Raw genomic sequence first — 8790 nt, forward strand, 5'->3', positions numbered from 1 at the left:
CAGAACTGTGTGAGCATGGTAGTAAACATAGGCCTGTTATAGCATACAACTTGATTCAGTTGCTTTTGCCTGTCTCAGTTGTCTTAAGGTTATAGCCACAACTGCAAACTTAGTGGAAGCCTTGGCAGATTTGACTCTAGAAAATGAAGTTTATTTGCAAACTCCACACATTGTCCACAGTCTTCTTAACGCTGAATTGACAACATTTCTCTGCAAGTATCACTAGATTAACTTCCTGTGAAATCCTTCTTTCACCACCTAATCTTTAAACATTACAACGTTCTCAATCCTGCTACACTACTACCTCTGTCTCACAAAGGTGAGGGCCATGACTGCAAGGTAACAGTGTCCCATGGGAATTCCCTGGTAGTCCATTGGTTAGGACTCCGAGCTTCCACTGCAGGGAGCGCGGGTTGGATCTCTGGTCGAGGAACTAAGATCCCACAAGCCACATGGCGCGGCCCAAAACAAAAACAAAACAAACAAACAGAAAACAGTGTCCCATTTTGTGACACCGTGTCCTGAGTAAAGATGTTACCAAGTCCAAGCTTGCTCTGCTTGCCACACGACAGGCCATAAATCGGAGATGAGGTGTTGAGGCAAGGAATGTGACTTTATTCAGAAAGCCAGCAGACCGAGAAGATGGCAGAGTAAAGTCTCAAAATAACCATCTTGTCGGGGTTTGGGTGCCAGTTTCTTTTATAATACAGAGATGGGGAGGAGATGAGGAGGTAAAGTAAGAAGGCCATAAGTTTTGCGAATAGCCCCTGGAATGGCCATCCTCGGGGAGGTGATGTGTTAATTTCTTCTTAATTGTAGCCATCCACAGGTGGAAGGAGTCCCTATGTTTCCCTGAACAAAGGCACTTTGGTTTAACATTCAGACAGAGGGACAGGGTTCCCCGAGGCAGGCCATTATGTACAGGTACAGACAGTATCCTTTTAGTGAACAAAAGCAGCAGAAGGCAAAGGTTAAAGTAAAAGGAACAGATCCAATGTGTAGTCCGATTTGGCTCTTCCCTGTTACAATTCCCTACTGTCAATGTCCATTCCACAGTCTTGTGGAAAAAAGGGGGTGACGGCCCTTCTAATTGCTTCATCAGGTGGATCTTTCCGGGAGTGTCCACCATTGGTGCCAGTGTTCCAAACGTTGGGTTTTTGTTTTTTTGTTGTTGTTGTTGTTCCTCTCTGGAAAGTGTCTCCTTTACACCTGTAGCCTTAAAAAAATATTCTCAGCCTAAAAGTTGAGAGTTATGATCTCTTTGATGGGAATTTTGAGGGCTTCAAGCCTGGGAGGCAGCATCTCAAGTTAAGGAATTTAGCACTTTTCTATGTATGGGAAGATGCAATAGTCTGGGCTCACTGAAATCAGTCATTTGATATGTACTTCAGCTATCCGGGGCCTGTATCCTATATTCTCATATCCTGAGTTTCGTCAGGGCTCACCGGCTTATGTTGGGGGGCTGCAGTCACTAATGACTGATGTGTCAGGAAATATTCCATTTCTGTCACTTACTTTATATTCCATTTCTCAGATCCTCTCCTCTTGGTCAGGATTTTGACCAATATTTGGGAGACATTTCAGGATCAAATTTTGTCCCACGGCGCTGGGAGGCTCATCCCAGGTCAGGGATATGCCACTCCAGGTGCTAGTTTTTGGATTAGGCCGTATTGATAATTAAAGGTCTTCTGGATCCTCTATCTAATTATGATCCAGGAGACATTTTCCCTTGTTGCTTCCTCCTGTACCTAGAATCACACTATTACAATTATTTCATGTTATAAATGTGGTCTATTTCCTCAAGGTGTTTAGCCATTGAAGTATTGTTGGAGGCCTGGTTCCATACTGGGTACTGTAAGAGACACCAATCTTATAAAGTAGACAGGATATAAGTAATGCAGCTAGTAATGTTAATAAAGACACAGTACAGCAGGGAGACACAAAGAGCAAACAATCTGGAAACAAAGAACAATGATCAGTATAACTACTTGTAATCCAATTGCAATAGCGAGCGACCAGAGGTACCATAACTGATTTAATGAGCCATCCGCTGTTTCACTGTACCGGCCGTGCGTACTTAGACATGCATGGCTTAATCTTTGAGACAAGCATATGCTACTGACAGGATCACCCAGGTAGAGAGAAAAAGATAAATGTTTCAATTCTGCTTACAAGGGTATAATTTAACAAATGACTGTAAATCATAATGAGTTTAAGGGGAGCGTTTTGCTTACACCTGGAAAACAGATTTAAAACAGTCATTTTTCAGATAGAAACCATAAAAATTATAACCATAATTATAACCAAAATTATAACCATAATTATAACCCTTTTACCCAGGCATGTGCAACTAATCATTTTTGTTAACAGCTTTATGAAGTCATCAGGTTTCCCATTAGAATTCTTCAAGTTCTTACCCAGTTCTCCTTTATGGTTTGAAAATCAGAAACTTGTATTTATCCAAAGGTCCTTTCTATAAATCTTCTTGAAGAGGAAACATTTTTGCAAAGGCATCAGAGTGAAACCATGACTGTACAATGGTGAAAGACTTAAGAAGGCACGTTTAAATCTGATTACAGTGCAATTGAGAAAGTAACGTGGTTACTGCGGTGACATGCAACACTTTCAGATAATAAAGAGAATTCTGACTGGTAACATTTTACCAGGACATACCAAATTTTAGGAACTCCATATAATCTGTAGAATACCTGTGTCATTTGGCATACAATATAACCTAAGAAGATTTATTGCTTATTTGACAACACTTCCTGTGTAATTCAACCTAATTAGTTAATATCTCTCTTTGGGGTGTTTCAGGGGCCCTTTGAAGCACCCCAAAGTTAGCTAGAGGTCAAAGGAACTTCATTATAATTTGATTTGGGAAGTTTTGTCAAAAAATAAGAAAAGGGTTTAAAACAGTCAGATAGGATCACGTGTCACTGTGAAACAATAGTTATTCACTTAGCCAAAGTAACAATAAAAGATTTCAAAGGCAAGTACAGAACAAATCTCTTAAAAGGTAGAAAAACTTAAAATCTGGTATCAAAGGCAGTCCAAAATCTTAAGAAACCTTGTCTTCTTAACAGAGAGAAAAGCGAAATTCAAGTTGTGCACCAGCTTACTTTTAAAATTTATTTACTTAATTAAACTTATTTTAAACTTAGTCCTGACCACGTACAGAACCCTTTTTTTCAGGGTCCACTTTCCATAAACCTTCTGTCACTTACTTTAGCACAATTCTGACTTTCAAGTGGTCAAATATCTGGAGAGATTAATTTTAGATAGACCTTCCTAGAAGATAAGTATTTTAAAAAGTTCACCTAAAGCTCTTATCTCATTTGCATTTTCTTTCCTTAAAAGTTTCTTCACATCAAGTTATTTCCTTGCTGACAAATTTGCAACAGATATAACAAGATTTTATTTAGCTTATATTAAACCTAGGCACAATAAAAGTATTATACTTAATGTTGATGACTCTAACAGCATGTCTATATTAATTAGATCAACAAACAAACGTTAATACCAGGTCTTAATTAATACTGAATATTTCCCAGTTCACATGAACCTGAAGCTCATTTAGCTCAGTTTCTCTTGTATTTAGAATAGTTTGGTGTGTAAGTGCTTACTTTTCTTTAAGCCAATTAAATAGAGCTCATCCACAAATCAACCTCAGCAATGTTATCCAAAGACAAAGACACATACAAGGACACAAACATACAGAGACGTCATGGTTGTCATTTCAGAATTTCAGCACTGAGTCAGGTACAGCCATGTGAAGCCCATCAGTTTACAAAAAGAGGTTGGATTCAAATTAGGTTTCTGGCAGATGGAGCAAATCAAACTCACTTGTCTAGATGGCTGAATTTTTACAGAAAGGACACTTAGGTTTTTTATTTATCCTTGATAAGTCAGTTTCTAAATTACTTTACCCTCTTTCAAAAAGGTGCATTTTAAAAAGATGGCAGAGATGAGAGTTCCTGAGAAGACCAGAAAGGACATTTGCATCTCAAAGATACAGGCAAGTTTTTCCTAGGATGACTTTGTTTCCCCTTTGTTTAATATTTACAAGCCTCTTAAGATAAACAGGGAGGGTTTGGGGAGTGGTATCTATTGGAGAGTCAATCAACTCGTTCCCCACTGTCAAAGTTCCCTGGGGCTCCTGTGGGGAAATTAGAATCGGATGCCTCAAGTCCAAGGGAGTCCCCTGGCCTCTTATAGGATGTCCGCACAAGGGAACTTGCCCTGCTGTGGATGTGGCTCCCAGTCCAAATTTGGTGGCTTGTGGAGTCTTAGATGGTGATACTAAATCAGGCTCCTGTCCTCTGGGGGTTAACACAGAAACTTCTATTTGATCCCCGTGGGCAGGGGAAACAGGAGGTGGTGAATATGATGGCGGCATGGGGGGAGGGTGGGCAGGTGGAACAACTGCCGGTGCAGCTTGCTGTTTTGCAAAACACTTCTAACTGCGAGATCCTATAAAAATTGAGTGAGCCATTTAGGGGCTACCGCCCTTCTGATCCTATATTTTGGGTCCACACCCTATTACAATAGTATACATGTCTTTCTTAGTCATAGGCTCAGGGCTATGTTACACCCATTTATCTACTATAGGCCCCAAAGGGCTCTCCTTCAGGGTTGATGGAGTATTTCCCATTTTGTACACGAAAACGCAAAATATGCAAACAAATTCTGGCATCAGTGCACACAAAACCAAGACCAAAACCAACAAACCAGTTCCCAAATCGGTTCTGAGGGGGTGTAGTGGTGTAGAGAGCAGCCGTCTGGTGCAGAAGCCCACAGGCAGCTAGGAGGAGCTGTGTTAGTCCAAAGGCTCCGGGACACATAGTCCATTCTCAGCCCAGAAGGAGCAGCCAGGGGGAACCAGTGGGAGGGCTTGACTAATTGAGCTTTGTGCCTGCTATAAAGCTTATTGTTTAGCTCTTCGCCAGTAAACTATGGAGGGTTTGTACATGGCTGCATAAAGGAGTCTAAGAATGATGGACAAGTGTGGTATTCGTTGCCTCCAAAGTGTGGAGAGACCTAAGTAAGATGTGTTGGGCTTGCTATAGTGTGTTGGGGGGCTGAATAGTTAACAGCTGAGGTTTAGCTGCAAAAGGAATTTCCTGGCTTTTAGAGGATCAGTTAATGCCCAGAAATTTAATAGTTGTGGACAGCCCTTGAATTTTATGTGGGGCAATAAATAGCCCACCTGTATGTTATAGATGGGTCACCAACCATGTTAGGGCCTTGTGCACCAGTCTCCTGAGGGGCTGTGGATTAGAACATCAGTATAGTGCCAGATGGTGCAAGGGGACACCAGGTCTTGCCAGCAAAGACTGTGGGCAATAGCTGGGCTGTTAAGATAGCCAGTAGGCAGACAGGTTAAAACATACCGGGTGCCTTCTGAAGTAAAAGTAGACTGCAGCTGGGACTCCTTAATAACTGGTACTGAATAGAACATAATAGCTAGATTGTCACAGCAAAGTAATTCCCTGGATCCCTTTGGATATCCTTAATGAACTGGACAATGTTGGAAATGGGAGCCTTAATAGTGGGGATCAGCATTTATATTTCAGTAGTTGATTATAAGTCACCACTCATTAATAGCAGGCTTTAATAGCAGCCAAATGGGGAAATTGAAAAGGAGAAATGGTGTGTTTAATGACTTCTTCTTTTCATAAATTCTGAATTATGGGCTGCAATCCCACAGCCCCCTGTCATACATGTTATTGGGGGATATTTACTGTCTTAGGTGGCAGTCTTATGGGCTCCCAGTTTCAGCTTCCACCAGGAAGGCCAGGAATTTTTAGTTTGTTCCAAATGGCATTGCAGTACATCGAGGCATCCATAGCTGTAACAGGAAAGGGTAGGGCCAAAGGGGCTACCACCACTAAAAGATTTTTAATAAAGATTGTTTCAATAGTGACATTCAATGGAAGTTGAATGCTTTCTACTCCCCTGACTACTATGCCTTGTAATCTAAAGTGTGGCCCTTGCTTATAATTGGAGGGGTTCCCAGGAGGCACTGTAATTTGAGCTCCCATTGTCAATGAGAGCCATAAGAAAATTTTTTTATGTGTGTCCCAAGGAAAATTAGAGAAGTATATGGGCAAGTGTCCCAGAGGAGGGCCACGCTCCAGGGATCTGCCAGGTCCCTAAGGCAGAGGCGTTGGCAGAGGTCAGGGTACAGGATTCGGAGAGGTGACAGCTACCCATCACTCCAGTCTCCTGAAGAGAATGCAGTGCCTGAGCAAAAATTTCTTACTTGTGCTTGGGCGGTATCAAGTTTACATCATTAGGGACCCCCGATCTCCAGAGCTGCCCATACAGGGAGGTCTGTTAGTCATATCATGAAGGATGGAGCTGTGTGATGGCACCACCCCTTGGTGGAGACCAGTAAGGGTCCCAGAAGTCCCTATATCCCTTAAGGTCCTCTGCTGGTTCCTGGCTGATGGGGCAGCGGGGCCCATGTGCCTTTACTGGCAAGTGAGCTTTGGGGCTTCCGAAAAATTATCTTTTTCGTATCCAGCTACAACGTGGATGCAGTCCCATGCCTGCTGTACTGTATCTGACGTTTCATGGCTTTATAGTTAGGGGAACACCCTTCTCCCCTTCCCTTGGACAAATTTTTCTAGAAAAATTTGCATTTCAATCATGGTATAGTTACATGTCTCTGTTTCTTGTTCATGCTGGTCATCCGATGTTTCGGTGCAATGGATGGTGACAGGGAACACCTGGAATGGAGTCTCCTCTTCCTGACTCATATGCTGCCACTTCCTGTTTAGGGTGTCCCAGTCAGCCTCGGTGGGGTCAAGGGATGATTTGCAACAGCAGCAAGAAATGCAGCAACATAGGAGGCACTTACCTCAGCGGCATTTGCCCGTTCAGGGTACCATGATGCCCCTGGTACAGCTACCTCTATCATCGGTTAGGGCTGTGTGGGGAACTCTTGGATGTATGTTTAGGGTATAGGATGGTTTGGGGTAATAGTAAAGCTGTGTAGAGACTGTGTATGTGTGATCTGGGGAGAGATGAGGGGCATGAGTGCCTTTGTGAGTGTACGGTTGGTGTAGCATGGTGTGGCTGGGTGGTGGGCTGTTTCTGGGTGTTTTGAGGCTCTGTGTGCAGGCATTTGAGAAGAGGTAGGGGTATGCATTTTAATGCTTTGTGTGTTGGATCTGTGTGTATTCAGAGTGCAGGGGTTATACACATGCTCATCCTGTAGGGTAAGAGTCCAGGGAGTGTATGTTTGATGTGGAGGAATTTGCAGAGATTGGGGTTGTCAGTGTAAATTGGGGATGCTAGCTGTATGTGAATAATCAGGGGATGTGACAGAGGCTGTTTATAGTATCTCAAGAGGGAGATGGGTGTATGTTTGTATTGGGGGTGTGAGGTCATGATGTGTTCTGGGGGGAGTATTTAGGAGCAGGTTGGAAACATTGTGTCTCTCTGATGGTATTTTGTGTTTGTCTCAGCTTCTGAGGCATTGTACATATGTGGATGTTGACAGCTGTGTGCGGACTGTATGTGTTCTATTTGGATTTGGGGGGTTGTGTCTTATATTAAGAAGTATGTGAGTTTGGTTTGAATATATTTGGCTATTGTTGAAGGGTTTGTGTGTTTGCATTGAGGGGTTATATGGGGTTGGGTGGATTTTTGTGGGGTATGAGGATTTAAGTGTTTGATTATCAGGGGCCGTTGGGGGTGTGTTTTTGTATTCAAGACTGTGGCTGTGATTTTATTGGGGTTTGTAGTGCATGTATATTGGAGCAGGAGGGTTCTGGGCACACAGTCAGGCATTTGCTTATAAGTAGGGAGTTTGTGTGTTTGAGGATGTTTGGAGCTCTGTGGGGCTCTGTGATGGTGGCACAGGTGACTGTGGGTAGGTGGAGTGTGTGTTGGGCTGGAAGGGAAACTCGAGGGCCTGTTGGGGACTGTGAGGCACCCATGTGAACTCCCACGTGGACTGACCTTTGTTTCTTCTGATCTTCTGTGGCTTGTCCGCATCCTGATCTTCTGTGGCAGCTACTCCCCTGGAATGGTCAGCGATACTCTGCTCATTCCTAGCCAGATGAGTCAGGAAATGTCACTTCCTCTGGCAGCTGGATGTGCCTCTTGAAAGTGAGTGGTCCTGGAGTCCAGGGTGCAGGACTGGTGGACAGATGCAGAGTGAAGCTGATTCCCCCATGAGCCCTCTCCTCAGTGAGGTGGCCAGGAGGTCAGGGCTGTATCTCCAGAAGGTCAGACATGGCCAGTCCTCTCTAGAATGTTCTGGAGAGGCCAACTCGTTGAACGCACCCTGCCAGGAGATAAACAGGCCCTGAGGACAATTCCTAAGGGAGAAGTCTATACCTACCCATCTTCCACTTTCTCCTTTGGATGGCCTCTACCACAAGGTAAAAGCTAAGCCCCCTCACACGGCCTTTCTTGGCCTGGTCTTACTGAGCGGCCAGTCTCTCCCCACATCCTGGCTCACTATGGGCCCTCTGGTGATACCAGCAAGAGGGCTCCCTGCATGTCAGTTCTCACCTCCTTCCCTTGGCCCATGCTGCCCTTGCTGTTTGTCCTGCTCTTACTCTCCCAAGGCTGTTAAGTCACCCTGTCCAGGTGGGAAGGATCCACTGAAAATGCACATTTGAGTAATTACTGCATCACCTGAGTCTCTAGCATGTACCAGGCACTATGACGCTTGCCAAACCCATAAAAACCCCACAAAGCGGATATGCTATTAGTTGAACTTTGCAGGTGATGAAGCTGAGGTTCAGAGGTGAGCAACCATGACCAAGTACC

The sequence above is a fragment of the Mesoplodon mirus genome, assembly GCF_964341445.2.
Source record: "Mesoplodon mirus genome assembly, chromosome: 10".
Lineage (NCBI taxonomy): Eukaryota > Metazoa > Chordata > Mammalia > Artiodactyla > Ziphiidae > Mesoplodon > Mesoplodon mirus.